At 37.5% G+C, this 24,093-nt stretch overlaps 1 long non-coding RNA gene across 1 annotated transcript; it reads right to left on the bottom strand.

Annotated features, from left to right (window-relative positions):
• Positions 1-23,902, bottom strand: LOC113481441. The gene is made up of 2 exons (XR_003398683.1): positions 23,789-23,902; positions 1-2,582 (listed from the first exon to the last, which is right to left on the bottom strand). It is a non-coding gene; the product is annotated as an uncharacterized LOC113481441 (long non-coding RNA).
• Between the last annotated feature and the right edge of the window lie 191 nt (positions 23,903-24,093).

Raw genomic sequence — 24,093 nt, 5'->3', positions numbered from 1 at the left:
TGTTTTTTTTGTTGGTGGGGTTTTTTTTTTTGAGCGCTTATGCAGTGGATCTCACACTGACAAGCTGTTTTACAGATAAGTTTTACTGCTCAATAAACCACTTTCCAATCTAGATATTTTAAACACTGAAATATCATTAATTCAACATCTCTCATCTTGCTTAAGCATGGCAGCTGACACAATGGGCAGGCAGGGGGTAGGAGAACATTCATACCATCTAGTTTAGGCATATAAGTTGTGTGACTCAGAGGACCAAAGTTAAAAGCCTAAGTTTGCTATATAGTCAATGGAAAGAGGTAGGTGCCTCTAGGAGGGCGTTTCAGAGCACCCAAAATGGGCATTCAGATGCCAGAAATAAACGGTGTGCCTATCTCCCTAAGAGAACAAAGTACAGTAATGAAAGCTCTGCAAGGTAGATGGGAAACGGGCTACATTTGTGTTCTAGTAAGGCTTAATGTTTTGTGACATCTAATGCCCTTTGATACATTGGTTGTGGAAAGATCTTGAAAGATTAAGGGCAGAGATGGCCAGTTCTCTTCCATTAATATGATTTCCTTTAGTTATCATCCACTAAAATATAATTCAAAATGTTAAGGATGTTTATGTATGAAAATCTGCAAAGCGTTTTGTTCTCAAGTTTCCTTTGTAGCAGATGAGAGCGTTTTTAGGAAGTTCTGCAGATGGAGGCAAAACTCTCGAACCTAACTCCAATTACAGCATTTCTAAGGGCCATATACACACACACATACACACTCAACACACACACACACACACACACACACACACACCAGCACCCCTGTTTTCACTCATTTAAACACAAGGAACTACACTGTTACTGCACAAGATTGAAAAACTAATAAACGCATGGTGTTATTTAGACCACAGGCTCAGCGACTCTGTATTTTTATGGCCAATTTTACCTATAAAAGATCCAGCTCAAGACAATCTCTCCAGCATTTAAAATCTAAACATTGTGATTGAAAACTCTTCTATACTTTGATTGTAAGACTTCGGAATAGGTATTTCTGTGCCATTAGTCATGCAAATGATAAATACTTCACTGCTATGAAACTAGCAAGTCAGAGCTCGAGCATCCTTTCAAAATAAAATATTTGCTCCCACCATTTAACACTCCAATAATTGGGGCAACCTTTGAATGGTGTGTCAGGCAATTAAAGAACCATTTCCACACTCACCTAAGGAATTACAACCATAACTATTTCACCTCTGAACCAAATGATTTCACATGGTTATTCAATTTAAGTTTTCAGCATTAAAGCTATCAAATAGCAAACTCGATTTTCAAAGGTTTGTTAGGGATCACACCAGAGAACATAGCCCTTAAAGGCAAGAAAAACTGTTGTCTTTAACAAACTTAAAAATGCAGGATGTTCATACTGTCCCACGAGGTTTCTGCAGAAGGGAACATATGGATGCAACATGGCTTAATTTTCCTTACAAGATGGTACTAGTTAATCTATTAAAGTGTTCCTTGTTAGTAAGGCTCAGCAATTTTTTTTCATCACAGTTGCTTCCTCCTGGTTCAGTAAAGTGATAAATAAAGATGCTTCCTGCTTTGTAAACAGAGGGTTTGTTTGGCTTTTTGCAGACCAAAACCTGAAGTGATCCTCCATTTTTGAGCAGCAAAATGAAAGATTTAAAACATTCCAATGCCAGACTGTTTCTTCACCCATCATTTGTTTTCAGATCTTGCCTCTCATTTCATACACTGATTCAATGTTTTCTATTTCAAGATGTGGGATAAAGTGTAGAAATAATAGCATCGATTTTCAAAAAAAATCCAAACTATATAGGTCTCTGGTAGCCTCTTCATCTAACACTGTCAGAAGTTCTGGTGAAATCAACATACTTGACTGAACAAACTTGGCCACAAGTGATAGTGCATGTCCTGAACCACAGCAATTAGACACTGAAAGACTTGGCTCTCCTTTCGCGCTTATGCTAGTTGTGAATGGTCTTCAGAGATATTCTCTCCACTGCTTTTGCTTTCCATTTCCAAAAGTTTTCCAACTTCTTTGGAAACAGTTGCTGTTGTTGCTGTCTGACATGACAACACACGTACGCTCGACTGGAACGACCCTGTAGATCAACTGGCTATGCCATAAAATTGCAGGTGCTCAAAGGGAAAAACGGGTGAGATGTGGTCATTTAACCCAATTATATTCAGAGTCAGTGATTGACTTCCAATGCTCAGCTCTGAGTTAATGTTGCTACTTCACTACAGATGTATTTCAAGTGACCCACAAACCAGGAAGTGAAGTAGACAGTTTTACCACCTTACAAAATTTCTGCAAATTAAGTCCAGGTTAGGTCATTTTTAATGCTATTGTATATTACATGCAGAACAGCATGGATCATCTTTGTCTGGCTGTGCTGCATAGTTCATTTGTCTAACAATTTCCGCGAAGAGCTCATCCACCATTGTTTTACTTTTAGCAGAGGTCTCCATAAAGGGGCAGCCCCATTCTTCAGCTAAGGCTCTGCCTTCACTCGATGATACTTCTCTCTCACTTTCCAGGTCCACTTTATTACCAACCAGAATTACAGGCACCTTCTCATACCTACAGTTAAAAAAACAAAACCAAAACACAAACAGCAATAATTATATTTTTTTAAAAAAAATCGCAACATACTAAATGTAAACATCAATTTACAAACAGTACAGACCCAACAGGAAAAAGACATTTGGATGATCTTAAAAGTTCACATATTTCACCTTCTAGCAATTTGTTGCACATCTCTTTCCCCCCAGCGCTTTTAGAGTTCTAGGAAATGCTTCCTCCTCTGAATTTTCTTTCCCACCAGGAAATCTGCCAGGAACGCTTCTGCACTACAAAAACTAGGAATATAATATTTTCTATGTTGGCAATCTCGGGGTGTAAGAACAGGAAAGATGTCCAACCCTCCCTTCAACATCCCCCTTCTCCCTGAACAGGGATAAGGATGCATCACTCTCCCTTTTAAGGGTACATTCATCTTTGGTTAATATATATGTAATATATACTCAGATTAGCAGTAAAAGAGAGAAAACCAAAGGGACAGTAAATTTGTTTGAAATTTCAGGAAATGTAGCCCACTTCAAGTACTGTATAAACACAAAAGTATTGTTGCATGAAAACATGTATTAGCTAATACAAGATATACAACTCTCCCTTGCGGTGTTCACACCATTATGCCAGTTAAGCTAAAAAGAAAAAAAAGTTCCAGGATATACTATCACAGTTCTGCTTCATAATCAAATTGGACAGCACAACAGATCATATAAGCTACGAAGGAATTTATTGCTTTGAACCTCCTTGTGAGGGGATCCTTGCCAAATTTTTTTTAAACTTAAAATGCTTGCCTTCCCCCCAGCCCCATCCTCACATGCATAAACCCTTCTTCAGACATGGAACTAAGTGTTCAGTCAGATTTTAAATTTACATATTTGCCATAACAGAGAAGAAAACACTGGGACTATTTCCAAAATACTCTTACACTGTTTTTCTCACAAAAGCAACAAGGACTATGAGAAGAACTGATTATGGCTTTTAGCACTTAAACTAAACAAAGATCTAAGAAACAAGATCGTTCCCTCTTAATTTAAATCTGATTTTTCTACTTGTATTAGCTCAGTTTCAAATCACTTGAGTAAGACTGACCCGTGGAAAGACAACAGTCATAGCTGACACCTGCAGCAGTTGAAGATGTCACTGTCCTTTAACCACATATTACTCTTCATTCATCCCTCCCACCTGCCCTGCCTGCCTCCCAGGCAGGGCAGCACAGCAGAGCTGGTGCATGTGCCTCAGCTGGTTGACGGAAATGTCCAGCAGCTTGGTCTAACCTACCAGCCATGATGAAACTCAGCTGTCAAGACTCTGCACTGGAACAGGGAACCTACGCGTGTGCCTGTTGGCTCTACTACAGGAACGGTGGGCTCCTACAGAGCCAGAACGGATAAAAAAGCAGTAACTTCTCAAACACCTCAGCAACTCTTACACCACCACAGCTGTATCAAAAATGGGTTCAACTATGCCATAAGATGCAGCTGAAATTCTAAACTTTGTTAAGTCTCTTTGCTAACTATGGGAATGACATTTAATCTACAGTCAAGGGCTGTAGTCAATAATTGTAGACAATTCCCCTTACTTCCACCATTTATCCTACCCTTGTTTACCATCTGAAGAGACATAATCAATTTCTCACTCTGTGGATATACAATATTTAGCACACCGATACCTTTGGAACTCTTACAAGAGCTAAGCTGCCTTTAATTAAGTACAAAAATACACACAAGCATCTTGAAATCTGTCCTCCTGCGTTTAAACACATGATAGCATAGACTTTAATTACATAAGATGGATGGCATTCAACAGATAAGACAGCAATTCAATATTTCTTTTTATCTTTATTGTTCAGATACATGTGTCCTATTATATTTGCTGTATAGCATTAAAACCCCTTCGATTAAAGTGGAATTAGGTACACCCTCACTGCATTTCTTGATATCCGAGGGCCCCAAACCTTCCCCCACCTTCTGCCAGCTCCTCCGGGTATTCTGTATCTTCTCAATTTTTCCCACTGGTAAAATTGAGAAATTCAAAGCAACCACATGAGAAGCATTCAGTGAAGAAGTAGATGAGCCAGAATTAAAACAGAAGATCTCCTCTCTTCTTGTTCTGCAAGATCACTCCAATTTGTGGAGAAACATATGAGGAAAAAAACCCCCACATGTAGATTTATAGCCAGTTCCACTGAAATATTCAAATGCCTAAAAAGGTCCAGGAACCTTAAAAAATCTGGGCAACTAAATATCTGAGGAACTGTTTACTGTGAGTACTCAGTACCTGGGAGATGGAGCAGTGGAAATAGTGAAGTTTCATACTGCAGAACAAAAAAGAACTGATGAGCTGACAGATAGATGTGAAAATTCCAATTTAATTTATTTGCAGGGAAACTATTAGGTGGAACAGAGAGAAGTACTTTTCTGTATTGCTTTTTCCAGCTTTTGCATCTTGCATTTAGCCTAGTCACTACCCACTGTCACCTAAAATGAGATAGGAATCCTACAGTCAATAGTCTTATTCACCTTACAATCCAGATTCACCCAATAACCACTTTACAACACTCAACTGTGTAAGAAAATGTTTCTGCAAAACACTCATCATGTCATCTTATCAAATACTTCCTCCCTCCTCACAGGGCAAAAATAGAGTTGCTCTTGCAAAAGACATCCTTGTATTACCTAAATTTTGAGTAGTCAACTTTACAGAGAAAATTTTTTTATATATGTATAATGTGTGACAAAATATAACAATTATATAAAATATCTATACTTATGCCTGCCTATAATATATATAGAAACTATCTATAATATATAAACATAGAACACACATAGAAAGAGCGTCACACAATTTGTCCTTCTACATAGAAAAGTTAGTATCCATTATCTAGAATAAAGGAGATTGGAACACAGCAAATCATTGGAAAACAGTCCACGGACACTGAGCGAACGACTGGCTGCAGTATGGGCTAATGAGCCCATTAGTTCAGTATCAGTCCGTCAGACCCAAGCTAAGTATGGGAGAACCAGACCAGACATCTGTATATTGTATTCCCCAAATACCAAGATGATCGATTAACCGTGTGTTGGACGGTGCCATACGTCAACTAAAAGGTCTTTACAGAAACTATGTAGTTCCATGCAGTGGTTCCAGCCCCTGCCTGTCTTTGTTCAGAGTCCCTAAGGGTCTTCACACTGTACTTCCAGCTTTCAAGTTCTGGTAACACACCATGGAAGCCCTAGCTCTCAACTAAAGCTCTACAAGCTCTGAAATTCAAACTGGGTCTCCACCCTTTACCTCCCAACACTGCCAGAACCTCCTGCCTCACTTAGTATCCTGGGCAAATTTATTTTCTATGAGTATGGAGGAGATGCCTGGCTCAACGCTCTCCTTACCACAGCTGCTGATCTTGCTGGAAGTGACTTCTGCTGGCTCCTGAAGGCTCCACTCACTATTTGCAGGGCTTCCGACTGGCCAGATGTTGGCACACACACCGCTGAGGTGGTGCATGGCAGCACGGGGAAAGGCAAATCTCTCAGATGGGGTGGAATTACATGATTCTAAGGAAAATTAAAGGGAAAAAGAACATCTTTTCCTCACAGGCTTTTCACCCTGTTGAATTTTGGTGACTCAAGAAAATAGCTTCTTAACAGAGGGAAAAAAAATAGCTGCCTTGCAATGCCTAAGCAGCAAAGCAGAATCCTTCCATACAACCACAAAAATCAACTCAGGAATTGACAAATCCTTTCAAAAGTTTCAAGTAGGTCTTAACCTACTCACAAATACTTTTAGCAGAGCAAAAGAGGCCAAAACCCCACCACCTCTACTAGAGTCCTGAAAAGTAAGACTGCTGCTGCCATCGCAGGATGTCTGAGAGGGCAGCTCAGCCCACTATGGGAGCTGGGCAGAGGTCCTGCCTTTCAGTGCAGCCCATCTCCCCCTGCCTGTTCCCTTAGCGCTGGAGAAGTGGCACAGTTCTGCTCCTTGTTCCTGGAGCAGGAAAATCCAATTTTGTCAGTACTGCTGAAAAGCCTTTTTTTTTCCTAATGAAAAGCAATGAGGGCCACCTGAAAATGAGAACTGCTGCGTTTCATCTGTATCAATGCAGCACAGTATGTATTCTAGGGCAAACATCATAGCAGAGCCTGTAAGAAATATACTCAAATGCAGCATGGGAAGGCTTGACTTTTCAAGACCTCTTCAGGAACACATTTTTGCAAGACCAATTACACGTGTTTGCAGAACACGTTTAAAGAATGAGGTACTTCACCCTGTTCAAATGATCTCACTATCTTAAGCTCCAATATGACAGATACTGAACAGTGGCAACTCCTGAAGAGATAACACGACTGCAGTCATTTATAGCCCCAAAGACACTGATGTAGAGTCAAATACCATCATATCTAGGATATCACTACTGGCAAGATACAGTCATTGCTCCAAAAGACAACCAGCATGTATTTCCCAGTCCCAGATAATTCTTCAATGCTAAAACCATCATGTTATCCATCTTTAATGAACTTCTGGGACCAACAGGCCACAGTAAATCCCTCACTTTTCCTGAGGATGGACACCATAGCCACATGGAATCAATAAATACACAGACTTTAAATGCTTTATGTGGCCCAGCTATGCACCACTGACCACACTGCCTTACACACCACACAGCAATAGTTTCTATACTTTATCTTACCTCACACATGTATCATCCATATTTCTGTTTAGATTAATACATATACTTTGAATAATAGCTTAAAACATTTAGAAAGCCTCAGGATGAATGGTATATAAGTGATCTCCAGAGATTTTTTACTTCCCATTTTTTCTATCTTTAATCTTATTCAGAGAGAAAAATATGTGCAGCACATCTGAATCTCTTTTAGCAGGTACTTTTCAGATTTCTGGTTAGAGTTGTCACTGGATAAAGATAAAAAATAAAGATGATGTGCACTGAAAATATAATAAATGAAGAATAAAAAGATTTTTTTAAAAAATGTATACCCAGGCTAATAAACTGATCTGATTCCCTTAAGCTGTGTTAGAGATTACCCAGTACCCCTAAGTTGGGGGGGGGAGGCTGGACCAGTATAAAAGAAGACATTAAAAAGTTCAAATGGTTTCCTGCTTTCTAATTTCACATTCTGGAAGTGTCGCATCTTTTCTAGGATTTTTGCTTGAGCTTCATATCACAGCCAAATATGTTCAACCAAAATGTGGAAACTTTCTGTATAATAAACACAAATTAAAAGAAAAAACATGTGAAGACTATTCCTTATAACTAGCTTAAGCCCTGTTGAACTTTATGGAAAGATGTATGATTTCTAGCTTTACGTGTTAAACACTAGGACACTGAAACGTAAAGGTATCTGTCCATAACAACTTCCCAAACATCAAAAGGGAGTCTCCAGTAATAAACCAACTTTATCACCACCTTCTACATGCAGGGTGTCTTCCCCTCTTTTTTTTTTTTTTTTTTAAGAACATATTTCTGGCACTTTTGATAGTATTTCAAAAAGGAAAGTAATATAAGGGATAAAGATATTAGGGACACTGATGAGGCAAACTATCAGAAAGTCAGCAAAAATAATTATTCTTTCTTTTAGACTTACTTACAAAAAGTTTGTGGTAAGAATCCTGCTAAATACAAAGTAAAATAACTCTGGGCAATATGAAATAAACTAGATGTTTCCTCATCTAGAGAAAGAACATATTCCAAGTGTAACTATCAAGACTTTTTCTTATTCCATTCACACAATTTCTTGGATATTTAACTACTGATAATACTCAACAGTTAAAACTCACATCAGCTTCAGAGGATAAGAAAAGACCCACAGTGTTCCCTAAACTGATTCTGAGCTTCTCACCAGGATGAGAGGAAGCAAGACTACAGAATTATCAAGTGGAAAACAAACAATTTTAACCCTTTGCTGAAAGTTTTCAATAGTTGAATCAAAGCAGCAGGAAAAAGGTATACACATTTCTAAAGCAATTACTACCTTGTCTTAAGAAATTCAGACACAGAAGACATTTCACTTTTTCCAAACCCTAATTCTTTGTATTTTGGTAGTTTTAAAAATTTTAACATTATGAGTTAAATCAACAGCAGGGACTCACTCTGCAGAGCTATATCTTTTTTCTATATACTTGGACTCCTGCAAAACTGGATTCCTGCAAATACACACCAATGAAGATGTGCCTATACCTATATACAAGCATAGAATGTGTCAGGATATATATATCAAAAAATAAGCAGGTTACTGCAAAGTTTGAGCACTTTGCTTTCTAATGAAAATTATTACAGCTTTTCAGGTAAATCCATACAGAGCAGCTGTAAAACCTCCATCATCCTGATGCAAAGGAGTCATTCCAGTTTACTAATTAATTGCATTTAATATTCAGTTTTGTAAGCTATATTGTGTAAGGATTTAATTACTTAAGCAACAATTCCCAACTAAAAAAAAAAGGAGTCTTAAAATAATTTTTATAAATGAGTAGATGTTAAAGAGCTTATTTGAAGTCCCACTTCAATTAGGTGGCTGAGTCATGAATTCGTTTGCTATAAAGAACAGTGTATGGCTTAATTGCAGGACTGGGAATCTAACATTTTATTCTAGGCTGACATGGACTCCTTATATAGCCTTTGGGAAACAAGCTTCAGATGGATAGACTGAGGTATATAAAGTCAGGATAATTGTACTTAGTCATAGGACAGCAAATTAAATAATAAATGTAAAACAACTTGAAGAATAATATTAGAATAATAAATAACCACCACACCATATCACTTTTGAGGAGGCTTCAGAAGCTATCTTTGTTATTCTACATGAAACTTTCTGGAAATAATCACCTCAACTTAAATAAAAAACTTTAAAGCCAATTCAGTTCTGTGGTTGTCATAGTCAGTTTACACTTTCCAGTTTGGTTTCAAGGTCTAGGAAAAGTCTCAACCAATGCCAGTTTTGATGAAATTGTTTGGCAGGCGCACACTTAGTGCTGTGTTTGTAAGTAATTAGAGAAAATAGTTCTCTTCCAAGCAAAAGCCCAAGAAACAACAACAAAAGCCAATGCAATGAAGCACTATATATATATATATATATATATATATATATATATTTGCTTCCAAACTGTTACTATAAGCACTTTTCAGCCAAAACACTTAAACACATTATTTCTAGGTAATTTATAGCTGAGACATTCCAAAGGACAAGAATGGTGGATGGTACTATCCAAGACACATACTCAAGGGCCATCCAGTAAACCTACATTCCTTTACTGCAACAGAGGCAACAGGATGATGCATATCACTTCTGTATGAAGGACACTAAAGAACTTCTCAGGTCATTTACAATCACTTCAGAGCAAAATTCTTATCTATAGAAGACTTCCTGCATCTAAAATCTCATAGGGGAACCAGAACAACAATAAACTCCTTCCACACGTTTAGCCTCCTTCTGCAAGTCACTGCAGATATTGCCTATCTTCAGCTCTGTCACCCACTTACAGTAAAACACCAAGAATACCTGAAAAATCAGGGGCCTGTCAACATTCCCTATGGGAGAAGAGTTCACTGTTCACGAGAAGGAAGTCTTAAAGAAAAATCCCTTATCATCAATCCATGAATGTTTAAACTATGCCCAATGGCATTATCAGTTCCACCTGAAGTAAGGCTCTGGCATAGGACGTGACAGGCAAACAGCACTTTGGGCACTGGGGATGACAACAAGGAGCCTATGACAGGAGTAACAGCAGTTCTCATCTACTGGCATTTCATATGCTCGAAATTCTTCTTAAACATGATTCTCGGAAAAAAAGACTACACCTCGAACAGTTATACAGCAGGTATGTTTACTCTGGCCGGGGTGCAAGGGGATTTCTCCACAAAGCTTGCACACCCACCACACATTTTACCAAAACTTATAGAGTGTGGATATCCATATTCATTGGGTTACATAACACAAACATACATATGCATGAGTAGGGCTGGGTTAGTTCGAAAGGATGAAGTCATCAGTTTATGTTCTCTTTGCACCTGTGCATTGTCTCCTGGTGGCATCTTCCGGGGTCTTTGGGAGGAAGGCTCAAGGTCTTTCTCACCCTGTTTTTTCCACGGAGCATGCACAGATTCTCTTGGCCAATTTCTTGAACAACAAAAGTGTTTTTCAGTTGGTTTATTTTTCTATCTTATCTAAGAGAACCAATAGAACTTCTACCATTTTTCTATGACTATCTCTACTCATTAGCAAAATTCCAACTAGTTAGAGCCAGCCACCTGTTCCTCAAGGACAAAGCATAATATTTTGCTGAACATTGTAGCACCTGGTAGATTTTCACAGTGAACTGCTTTGTTTTGATGAACACTGTAGTCCTTGGTAAAATTCTACAGAACAGTCTGAGCAAGCAAGATTCTTAACAATATTAAAAAACCACTACAAGTAAGTAAATAAGTTACTAAACAGTTTTCTATAAGTAAATAAATCTTAAAACAAGTAATTATTTCTCTGTATCAAACAAGAGGTTAGCTTTCACCTTAAAGCTGGACACCTCTCCCTAGTACCTATCATGAAAATCTGTATCTAACACTAAAGTCTATTATCTAGACTGAAAAGGCTCTAAGTGATATATAATATCTGCCTGCTTAGCATCAGGTTTGCTGTAAGCATATCCAAACAATATTTTCCTCCTTGAGTTCTCTCTCTATGCTAATCAAAATTCTTATCTTATACAACCAAGCATCAACATCATCTTGTTGAAATCCTGAAGTACTTGACACATTTAGCAACTTAGAAACACTAGAATTTTCAAATAAGAATTTTCTATTCCTTGGTATAGTTTAAGAAGCAATAACCACAAGATTCAAATCCATATAAAATGCAAGGAAAGTGTTTTACCTGACTTTTTCCATCATAAATAATTCTCTTGTTTCTAAAAGGCAGAGGAAAACCAGAATGTCCTGTAAATCTGAGATTCTCACAGGTGCATCTATTTCATTTAGTTCCTGTCTCTATACTCTGTTTGCACTGAAAGAAGTCTAGTTGTGGAGAAAATTATGATTATGAGGCACAGTATGGCTGCTTAAATACAAAGTTCTTGCTCAAAAGTTCCGGATGCTAAAGTTGACCATCTGATTTTTTGAAAATTCCTAATAGCTGTAAGAATGGCTTAACATATTAAAAATTAGGCTTCATATTTAAGAATTTAAAATTAGAATTAATTACTGAAAATTATTCTTAATGACCATATTAGTTTTCTGACCTTAAATATTTTTAAGACATATGCTAATATATTAACATTTATTCCAATATAATGAGCATGACTGAATAAGTCAAGGGTTTTAGTACCTACCGAATGTACAACATATGGAAGGCACTAAAATTAAAGAGACTACCATATCTATCTTTTATTTGTAATTTAAAGTCTTCAAAAAAAGACAATTCTTTAAAATGACCACTTTTTCAGGCATAACCACTTAAAACTAAACTTTATCCTCTGATACCTTGCAGAAAACACATGTGCTGGTTTAGTTTCATACCCTGTTACAGATTTCCTGTGCAATTTCTAGGAATCTCTAGAACTCTGTACCTCCATTCCCATCTGAAGAAAACTCCACTTGTCAGCTTTAACCTCTGAATGCCTATGGCACATAAACACTTCTGAGGTCTTCCATCTCTAGCAATGGAGGCAACCCAAAGGTTTTGAAGGAAATATCCCACATCCCAGCTATTCTCAGCAGAAGGCTACGTAACACCTCCAATCTTCAGGTTTTCTTTACAAGTATTGAGAACAGACATATTAGGGCAGATTATGCACCAACATCCATCTTCCCAGCAGAAAGAATAAACTTATTTATTCTTAGGTGTGACTCTTTAGAAATAGGTGTGCCTCAGAATAGGAGCAAATACACCCGCATGGGAGACAAAACCAAGGTTGTTATCTCACTTCAACGGCACCAGCCTGAGCAGAAACTGCAAGGGCTCACAATATTTTAAAAACATATGCTGACATTGAGGGATTTCTCGTCGTCTTTGCTTCTCTGTACAAAACTTTGACAAGGTCAAAAAGCCTGCCTATTCTGATGATGTGGGATTGAATGGGTCCCTTTGCAAAGGCAATGAAAAATGCAGATACCTATTAAAAGAAATATAAGTCCCTTGCACATCATATATCTATGTATTATGTTTTGTATTTTTAATTTGTTACTTTGCTGTGTTCAAAGAACTTAACAGTGACCCTAACATGCTTTACCATTTATCTGTCAATACATGCTTTGTCAGAAGAAATTTCTCTCAGAAGCATCTCTTGACATGCAAACCTTTAGATGAATTACTGTAATATTTTAAAATATACTGTAAACATACTGCACAATGAAGCATTGACAAAAGGTGGGTGAGGAGAAGGAAAGCAACTGAACAGATTTGTACCGATTAAGATCTATCAAAGCTCATGCCTGTAGCTGTGTTAAAGAAAAATCTTTGAGACAAAGATATTGATAATATTCCATTTGGAAAAGCTAAAGCAGCACTTAATCCTTCTATAATGCACAGAATCTGGGAAGTAAGTTATGAGGATAATGGTAGGTCTAGTTTCTTACAGATTCGGTCAACACTGATCTCTAAAGCTCTAGTTTTAACTTCTGCCTTCAAGTCTTCCCCTCGCCATTCTCTAGTCCATAACTAGGGTTGAGCACATTGCACAGTTTCTTCCACAACTAGAACACTGACAAGGTGTCTTTCCCACCAACAATCCAGATTCTAATTCGTTCCAGACGTCAAACCTCAGAACCACCGGAGCAGGAAGGGACCTTGGGAGGTCCAAGGACACACCTTCCATGACACCTTTCAGAAGTTGTCCTACCATTTAATTAAGTTCAATTTTGCCATAGAATACAAAACTTACTGACAGGTAACGGCGAAAGATGAGACAAGCAGACAACTGAGTTACATAAGGCTTGTTTCCATAGAAAATGGGCTGAGAAACAAATGCTAAAGCTATATAAATATTTATAGCTATTCATTTATGTAGAGGAACTGATAATCATACTTACAGGACTCAAAACAGACAATATCCTAGAATTATGAAAGCAAAGTGTATTAAACAGATTTTAGAGAATTAACTGAAGCTCAAGCACAAGTTAATGACAACTTCAATCTCTTTATCCTTGTTTATTTAAACTATAGAAAGTGAAACTTTTTAGTGGATACACAAAGTAAAAACTTTGGCTAGCAGAAACAGTAAAATGCATATGCATTTTAAAAGGGCCAGAAGACCATAGCCCTGTAAGGTATTATTTCACTATTTAAAGTGAACTCTTACATGCCTTTAACCAATTTATAATCACTGATAAAAATCCCACTGCAAACTTATTTAAACTATTCTAATAGGATTTTCTCTAGCTCATTAAAATTGCACTTTTACAGTCTTCCAGAATAGGCCTAGCAATTAATTCAAAACCTTCTTAGTAGCATCGTTTGCTTCCAAAGGATTAGAGTTCAGGAATGATCATGTTGTGCCATCCAGTCAGAACCGCACAGAAAGTTTCTCCTCCATGTCGAGGTAAGAACCTTCTTACTCTGAGAAGCCAGAGCTGCTGACTTTCAGCACTACCCAGATCTAGCCTCTGAAAACATACACAAGCCTGGATCACAAAATTCACTGCTGACAATTCAATTGTCACTGTCTGGTCTGTAGACCTGAGCATTACATTTGGATACAAACTGCATTCCATAGTGGCTTTTATTTATTTATATTTTAAAGAATTTGACCTCTTGCAATGAACCTAGCATAAATTTCTGCTCTCTCATCAATTGCCTTGTAGAAGCTAAGGCAGGTAGATACCAGAGTTTGTATGATATTGCATAGCCTGAAGAGAATGTGTGTGTCTAGTACAAAGCAGAGACTTCTTGTTGCCCTAGTAACCAAAGAAAAATACAGCTTTATGTCCTTCAAGCTAATAAAAATATCCTACAATGCATATAAGAAAACTTTGCAAAAAATGCTCTGTTCAGACAGATTTTCCTCACAATGGTACGATTAGGTTACAACTCCTGGTATTTTTCAGAAGATAAGACTATTTTACAGAAAGTCTAAGCAAGTGGCCACTGGTATAGTGAGCCAATTTAGGAAAAAATAGCACAAGTTCTATCATTTTCTCTTTTACTTCAGAAGTAGTATTATGACTTCATATTTTTTTGACTACAGTGAAGTCCTCTTTTATCAAAATAAAATTTGTCACCAACAAAGAAAAAACAGATGTGAATCTGAAGACCTTAACTAGTTTCATTAGCAGATGCTCTGAAAGTCTCTTTAGTTCTGCTGAGTTTCTACAAGAACATTTGACCTTCATCTTGGGAAGGAAAAACATTCTGTCATGACTTCAGAAAATTGGCCCTTATTTTACAAAATAATTTATCAAACTACCATAAGCCTAGTTTATGTAATTGGAATGATTAAATGAACAAAGCACCAAGGTTTTCTTCTCTGCAGTTTTCAGAAGTGACCTCCATCTTTAACAACTCAACTTTGTAATTATAGAAATTTGATTCCAAAAGAGCACATCAGCTAGTTAAGTGAAACTGCTTCCGTATCTAAAGATGACTACAAAAACAAGGGCTTCCAAAGCCATGTGGGGTTTTTGTCTGCTTTTTTAGAGTGTGTTGGTTTATATTCAAGTATACAACACCACCTCCCAGCATACTGCCTCTACGAAGCAAATATAAAGTATGATTTACTGATAGTCTTTCTTTTATGTTGAGCATAAACTTCAGAAATAATTTTCTTCAGAGCTTTCTTCATTTTTCCTACAATAAGACAGGTACCAACTAAAGAAAAACAACCCCAGACTACTTCATCCTAAGTCACATCCTGAATATATTGAAAGACTTGAAACTAAGTTTTACCTATTCTAGTATCCAGAAATTTCTCTGCAAGAACTTATTTATAAAGTGACATCAAATATAGGGTATTATCTAGTACATAAACCAGTAAAATCTAAATATTTTATTCTTCCTTACACGTGTATGTGTATCTCAAATTTAATATTTCAGTAACTGTTAAAATGGAGCCATCTAGAATGAGGAGCTCAGATGTACTCATCTCAGATGTTGAGCTATTTCTATTTTAACTACTGTATAAATGTTAATTTCTTTGGGTCTAGTCTAGGTTAAAAAAAAGCTTCCTTCTCCCAGAAGAGTTTTACTAACCTGACAGTCATTTTATTGTCTATGAAGACACTTTCTGGCACTCCGTCACCTTGAAGACCGTTTTATCTTGCTCATGTTAACCCTATGCACCATTAGGCCATGCTGGCACAAGCACGGTGAGCCTCTGGAATTCCCTCACCATGCAGCTGCCCACACCATGGTGTCTCTGGGGCTTTAAGCACCTGCCTGCTTTGGCCGGTGCCAAGGCTGTGTCAGCAGCTGAGCGGGTGTACCAGGGTCAGAGCCCAAGGCTCCCAGCCACCAGCACCCTCGGGGCACTGGAGCACCTCCACACTGGCATTCTGCCGGTGGCTGTAGGCTGGCTGATGACCTGTGTCACCCAAAGAGATGGTTACTCAATTGAACAGACAGAAAGGATGGGCTCTGCTAGCTAAGCAACAGAAAAAGCAACACATGCATGCATATGCAAGAGGGAGGGAGCAAGAAAAAAAAAAAAGAATTATAACCTTCACAACAAGAGGCTATGTCTCTCACTGACATTTTATTCAGAGGGATAAAAACCAAACAAGCCAGGACAACCTAAATAATTGTTTTAAAATGTTGAAAATTCCCACACGGCCATCACTTTTAATATTGCTTAGATTAGGTAGGAAACAATGTAGCTTTACACTGGTTTAATTAAACCTGTTCAGAAAGTAACTCAGTGACCAATTTTTCATATGTGGACAAAGTCTATTTTAAACTACTTCAAATAGAAGATGACTGCAGAACCTGGTGAAACGCACATTTGGGTTTTGTCCTGGCTCCTAACCCCACAGGTTGGAAGACTGAAAAATCCCCCTGTATATTTGTGTATATAGGTACATTTTAGCAGTTTCTCTGAGTAAACTTATTTTTAAAGTGGCAACATTTAGATAGGTATTTTTGTGAAAGATGCTAAACTATAATGTACTTTGTTTTATTCTGAGAAACAAATTATTACACCAATATTTAAATGGCTGTTTGTCACATTCAAGGTACAGAAAGGATGATAATTTGTACAGTTAACCTTCAGAAGTGACAGTAATAACGGTAAGAAAGTATTTGAGAAGGTTGAAGTTCTTTTAATAAAAGTGCCCATATTTAAAGGTACCAAACACCTTAGTGTCCATTACACCTTCTTCCTTGAATCACTAATTGGTAACTAGAATTACCTGAAAATAGTCCACTAATTATTTTTTCCACATTAAGTTGTTCTATGCAGAAAGGCCATTTCAATTAATATGAAGGTGTGTGCGGGGGTGTGAAGCCCAGACTGTTCCCAGTCCTTTTAATCTAACCACATTTCTTTCTGACAGACAGAAAGTCTTTCAAAGGAAGGCGTTTTGATCATCTCTGTGAGAAGAACGTAGACTTCAATTACCAGTCCAATTATCCCAGCTAGGAAGGCAATACAATTGCTTAATTTTAGAGTAATAAGGGACTTTCAAGGTGTGCCTTCTCAGCTTTCATCCAAGATAGAGCTTTCCATTGTCCTTCTCTGGCAGATGAAGCTACCATGATGGCAATCACTATTTCTGAATAAAAACCATCTGGAGGAGAATTCAACATACGCTAAGTTCAGTGATTTCACACCTTTAGGTGTTTCGTTTCCTTTACTGAATATGCTCATCTCAATTTAAAAGGGATGCTTTTTCGTAAGTTTTAGACAAATACAGTTTACAAGATTAAAACAAGATTTTAAAAAGAAATATCCTGCAATAAACAGCCAATCATATTGAGTGACCAAGTTCTTGAAAATCCATGGAAAGAATACAGGATAAACTCATTTTTTGGTTTTGTGGTTTTTTTCCGAAATCCTATATTCTTTACTATGTTGAGTCTACAAGGTAGCAATTCTTCCTATAGGTGAAAACGTTGTAACTATTTTTTCTCAGTGTGTCCATATCGAGACTAGTGATACACCAAGTAAACCCTGCAATGCATGGTATGTACATCATCCTCCTCCCTTCTTCCTTATGTTCCAGAACAATGTGGACCACTTAAGTTCAAGCATCCTGACCCTAGCTTTCTGTATATTTTCTTTTTCAGAAAACAGTTATATTATAAACTTTGATAGGTAAAAACCATCTTCTGTGGATTTGTTTAATCAAAGAGTTACAAAAGAAAAGGAAGCAGTCAGTAGAAACCACCTTTCCATCATCAGATGGAACTATCATGATGCTTATCTTAAGCTTCTTGTGGTATAATTTTTAGACAGATAATGGTATTTTGAACATGCCTGCTATAGTTTAGTAGTATGACTGAGAGTTCATATTGTCTGCAAGTGCCAGTCACTTTCTTCCCTTGAGGGCCCTGATTTTAGTTAAACTTTCACATTATGCATCCTGTCTATAAGCTGTTACAGCTGGCCAGTAGTTGAACTCTTGGAAATTACAAACATAACTGACAGTGTGAATCAAAAAGATGAAAAGAACAATAGCCCTGGTCCATCGGAAGGCTGTCGAAGAACTGCATTTTCTCACTATGGTTCCTGAAAACCACCCTTGCACAGATGCAGAGCAAGTCTAGCAATTCTCACATTACCTGGTCAGTGCAGATTCTGAGACACAGGGCCTGGTGACAGCAGGACTATTTCCACAATAACACCAGACTTTTAAGTAAAAACTGGTACTTGGAGTGGTAGTAGGAAGAGCAGTCCTTGCCAACAGTTGCTGACAGACTCATCTGATGGGTAGCAAGCATGTGACTTTGGTTGCTATGAAATTTGGTTACAAAGAACACTAGAAATAAAAGGGTTACAAGAGATTTGACTAAAAACTGCTAGATGGTAAACAGACTCATCAGAAATTTGCAGCAGCTACAATTATAAAACAGTGATATTTCAGTAAATAACAGAGGTTACACAATCCCAGATTGAACAACTATAATGTATATAGTGCCAGACCAGAGGCAAGACCATTAGATATCCATTCACGCAGTCTAGGCAAAATTCTCATCTGATCCATAATGTTATCTTTGAAAGCAGCAGAGGATTCTCCAAACCTAATCCCATCAAAACAGCCACTCATTCACCACATCAACAGGCAGCCTAGCTTCTCCTCAATTTAAATAAAATTTAGGAATATTTGGATGGAGTGAAATTCCAGAACATGCCATCATGCCTAAATTTTCCAGAACATCATTGAGGATCAAGGAGAAGGTGGCTACCGATTCTCCCACATGATCAACCTATAACAACTACTGGAGAAGCACATGATATGAAGATAGCCTGCTGAGCATCTGCAGCTTCTAATGTTATGTGAGGCTGCAGACCTCCAAACTAGGGGAAACACAGAAAAGACTATGAAGACTAATTAAGAAAGGTTCTTCACATTAAATATTTAACATTAAAACTATCTTGATATCATCTACATCTCCAGTTTCTTACTACGAGTCTATAACCCTGTTGTATGAGCACAGTCACCTAAGCAGATTCTACTCCATACACAACGCTATAGTCAGCAATATAATATAACCTGTGCATAGAATTCTTTTTTTAGAGAAGGAAGACATCTGAAGTACAAGAAATGCCAAGCCCACGCTGTGGATGATATGATCATCAAGTCTATGGTCTTCTCAACATTCTGTACCAACAAGATCCATACAGAGGCATTCAGAAATTAACTGCTCAAAACGTAAAGAATGAAACTGATGTGAAAAAGCAGCAAGTAAAGAGAGGAAAACATTCTGATGGCAAATATTTCTGGGCCTGAATGAAAAGCTGAGGTAGGTACTGCTACTCCAGAAGAACTTAGGGAGGAGCGATGCCTAAGAGAGTGCTCTACAAAATTTCTGCCTACCCACTTAATTTCTTGACAGGCTGCATTCATGTGAAGTTTTTGTCAAAACAAGGTAGCTGTCTGAAGACCTACAGCTGTGCAAGCCCAGCTGAGCCACACATTGGAACCACAATAGGGTCACACACCTAAACTCTCTTGGGATTTATAAATGAGGCATGCAAGCAGCCACCTCGCTTGAGAGGCCCAATTCACTACACGTTCCGCTGTGAATCTAATAACACACCAGTAGTAAGATACTCAACAAAACCCACAACAGATACCACTTTCACAGAAAGCCATCGGAATAAAAGCAAGTAGTGACGATGCTGTTTCTCACACTTAATGTAGCAGTACAGCGATTACAACACTGATCAAAGAGGTGAAAGACCTGCACCATATAGCTTTTTAGAGACACAAGTTTCACATCTGCTTTTCCCAGAAGACTGATCTAACATTAAGCTACAAGTGAGTTGAGAAAATAGTCTTCAATCTTCCTGTTGAAGCTGCACCATCATAAAAGCAAACACAAATGCATGAAAGCAAATTCATAAATTCCAAGGGAACAAGAACAGAAAAAGATCAGGCGTACAAGCTGAAGATACTAGGGACTGAAACCCAGGGACGTCTCAGGACTGCTAATTCACCTTAGATAGAGAAGTCACTGCAAAAATGCAAAATCAGTATCCCATACAGTGGTGACCAGAAGACTCCCCTAGTCCAGGTGATCACAATGTTGCAGAAAAGGCCAGCTGTTGCTTCATGATGATAGTGGCTTCCATTTTTCTCCCACTCTTTTAGAATGTGTTTTGATCAGTGAGAAGGCCTGCCTCTCAAGAAGAGAGATTCTACATACATAAGGATATAGTTTGAGTGTTTTGCTGCAACAGGACTACACACCTCAGAGAGGAGATTCCTAAAGAACTGACACAGAAAAGAAACACTAAGCTATTTTCAAGACCCATTTCCATGTATTTCTCAATGAAATGCAAGAAAAAAGAAGGCTGGCATTGGGGGGAGAAGCATCTCCAGTGCGCTGCATGTTCAGATCAATGTCAGGATTCCATCCTTTGGGCAGCATCCTGCACACTTGGTACAAAAACAAAACCAACCTCTCCTACCCCCAAAACCCCTACTGTATACTGAGGAGGTTATCTGTTAAAGAACCCAAGTAGATCAAACAGATTTAAGTGGTACTACACTGACCCCCTCAACTCCTCTCCCCAAACCTAACATCACATCCAAGCAGACAAAAGCAGTGGGAGAATTTATTCCAAATTACTTCTTGGATTTTGACTGTGGACCACAGTGTTAACCCAGCAGAAGGTGACTCATACTTCTCTCTTGCAGGCATTGTAGGGAGTAACCTGTATGTCAGCTACCAAGAATCTAACTGCTTCTGACTAGCAGAGCAGATGCCTTCTTTAAGCACGGAGATGGAAGGCCCGGATTTGATCAGAGACTGAGAAATACTCAGACCAGTTAGATTTATTTTTTTTTTTGGGGGGGGGGATGGTGTATGAAAGGCATCTGATAAAATGGTCCAGAAGAAATAGTTCAAGGTGATCATCTTCTGCCCTCTGAATTATTTTTATAAAGAAATTTAAGTTAAAAAAAACCCACCTAAACCACAAAACACCACTATTTGACTGCTTTTCAGCAGAATTATTACAGCAGCAGAAGGGCAAGTTTTAAACCTGGAGATAAAGATTACTACTAGAAAACCCCTTTACAATGTCAAGTCCTTTTAGCAGTAGAAAGTAATCCACAGACTGAAAATATATCTTCTTAAAAACAGTGTACAAATACCAGTATACAAATAAGGACTGCTGTCATGTAGTTCAAAAAAAATAACATGTCCAGGATTCTGCATCATGGCCAAGTGCAATTAAATATAGAGGTGGGTAAAAAAAAGAATAACCCATTTTTTTCCCCACTCATGTATAACTTTTGGGGAAAGCAGTATAAACCCAAACATTCATTGTTCTGTTTTGACAAATACAAGGAGTTTCTAAAATCTAAAAATTAAATTGAAAACATGGTAAGGAAATTTCAAAAGAAAAGCAATTATCAGGGAAAGAATTTATGTATTTCTAGACAGGTCTTATAAAGTTCATGGCTTTTTCAAAAGAAGAAAGAATTCCAATTATTTGCACATTTATGAAATATTTCAAGATTTTGTACAGCAGTTAAAAAGATTTTATAGCAATGTGGGAAACCACAACCAGATCTAATCAGATAAAGTAGGTTGATCAGTCCTTGCTTATCCTCTATACTCCAAGACATTAGGTGTAAGAGGGCAAACATACAAACATTCTCCTACCAAAACTTGCTCGTCACAGCAAGTGCACATATAGCACAGAGGAGATCTATGTGGTTATTTCTTCAAAGCATCTTTTCTTGCCATTAATCAGAAATCCAGGACCAAAGCTCTTCTTCACAACTTTCAGAGCACTTAAGTTCAGCGCCCTTATCCAATTCATTTCCAGTTCAAATTAAATTGTAGTTGAGTTCACAGTCACATGGGAATCTCAAACACTAAATCTTTTAGTTAAGGTTGCTACCTGTTAACCTGAACAATAACAGGAAGTCACCAAACCATTCTATAAAGTAAGAGTTATATTTTATTTTACCCCAGGCCACTACCCTAAGCTAATATATTCTAATATTTTAAAATGCTTTAAAATGTCTGTCCCCCTACCCTGACTTTTTGCAGAACATAGTAACTATATTTCAGAAGTCGCTAAAGCTCTATCTACATGACATAAATGATGTTTCTAAATAAGCTAATCAACTCTAAAAAGACTTACTCCTTTTTTGTCCTTCACCTGATCTTTCACCTAGTCTAGGCCTAATCAAGACAAGAACTAAAATATCGTCATCATTGCATTTTTAAAGAGTACAGCACCAACTGAGCTAGCACCATGCCATTAATGTTAAGAAAGGATAACGTGCTCATATCACACCTTTAATTCTCTTGTCTAGACTAGGATTTAAGACAACACAGTTGCTAAAATGCAACCCATCGACAAAGACAGTGTTCCAGTTGCACTCGTCATGGTAAACTGTACCTAGACTATACTGTTTGCCTTAGTGGAGCAAAAACTGAATACTAGTTCTGTACTGGAAACCTCTAGGAAAAAAAAACCTTACAAAAAACAGACCAGCAGGAAGCTAATGAATAAGAGAACATGAAGAAGCAGATAGCTATAGTTCTTGTTACCTTAACAATCACGTAAATCTTTGTACAAGTCACTACGTGCCAGGATAATTTAGCACCGCAGTCCCAATTGCTTCCCTATTCTCTCTCAAAACGTTATCATCACATACCACCTACACAATTTACGAGGACAAAAATGGAAAAAAAAAAAAAAAAATTTCTGAAATGAAATAACCACTAACCCCAGGTTTGTTCTTGGATGCAAAAAATAAAAATCTGACACTGAATTATTATGGGAAAAACTAGAAGAGGAATTGATTTAAGATTTTTGGGAGAGCCACCCACTCAGGCATTTCAAATTTTCATCTAAAAGCTTTCAATCGCCAAAGAATGTCTATTTTTGAAATTTCAGTCCAAGAAGTATGCCTGTTAACATAAGAGTTTTAACTAAACATACTGTTAACCAGAATGTTTTATGTATGACCATACAACAAATTTGTTTCTATCCACATACTATCCAAATGAAGATTAGAAAATCATGGTTATTTTGAAAGAAAAGACGAAAGTTACTGCCAACTGTGTTGGCTATAAAAAACAGTATTTAAAGAATTATTGTCCTCTAGGCAAAACAGAAATTCAAAGGCAAAACAGAAATTCTTAATGAGCAATGATTTTTTCTGATAAAATTTTCCAAATATTCATTGCAAAAATCTGTGTCAAAAACACTTAATGAAATGCAAGATAGAAAACATTCAACCCCAAGCATTAATGTTATATTATTGTACTAAACTATGAAAGCCATTAAAGTCTCTGTTATATTTGGTCTTTAACACATTAAATAGCATTTTTACAATACACACACAACCAAGCAATACTGCACAACTGAAAACAAATTCAAGAAGTCTTGCCACGTACTGTTCTACTATTTGACAATTGTAGCTATTCATATTTATTCACACACCTCTACAACAACATCAGCTACAGCAGCAATTAAGACCTGAAAAGAAAAGATGATGCTAAGTGATAGAGGCATCTCAAAAAAAGATATGCTATACTCTAAACTAGCACAATCTAAACTAAACATGCAAACAAAAGGAGCCTGCCTACCTGGCTTTTTCAATAAAAGTCCAAAGAACACCTAAAAAAAAGCAGGAGGGGATAAAAAAGATTTATTTTCAGTGCCCACATATGGAAACTATCATGTCATTTTACCTTACAAAGAAAAAAAAAAATCAATCTTGGAAAAGAACAGCTATACAATTAGCTGAGGAGCGGTGGGGGGAAGCAGCCAAAAAACCCCCCAAAACATTAGGAGACTCTGGTTATAAGCATTGTCTCAAATTCTCATGGTTTCCACAGAAAGTAACTCAAAGTAGCATGAATATTTCAGATGACCAAGAAAGTAAAGGGGG

This window comes from Athene cunicularia (genome assembly GCF_003259725.1).
Source record: "Athene cunicularia isolate RWA chromosome 1 unlocalized genomic scaffold, athCun1 chr1_part1, whole genome shotgun sequence".
NCBI classification, from domain to species: Eukaryota; Metazoa; Chordata; class Aves; order Strigiformes; family Strigidae; genus Athene; species Athene cunicularia.
Note: the sequence above shows the minus strand (reverse complement) of the source record. Positions and strands in the feature narration are given on the sequence as shown.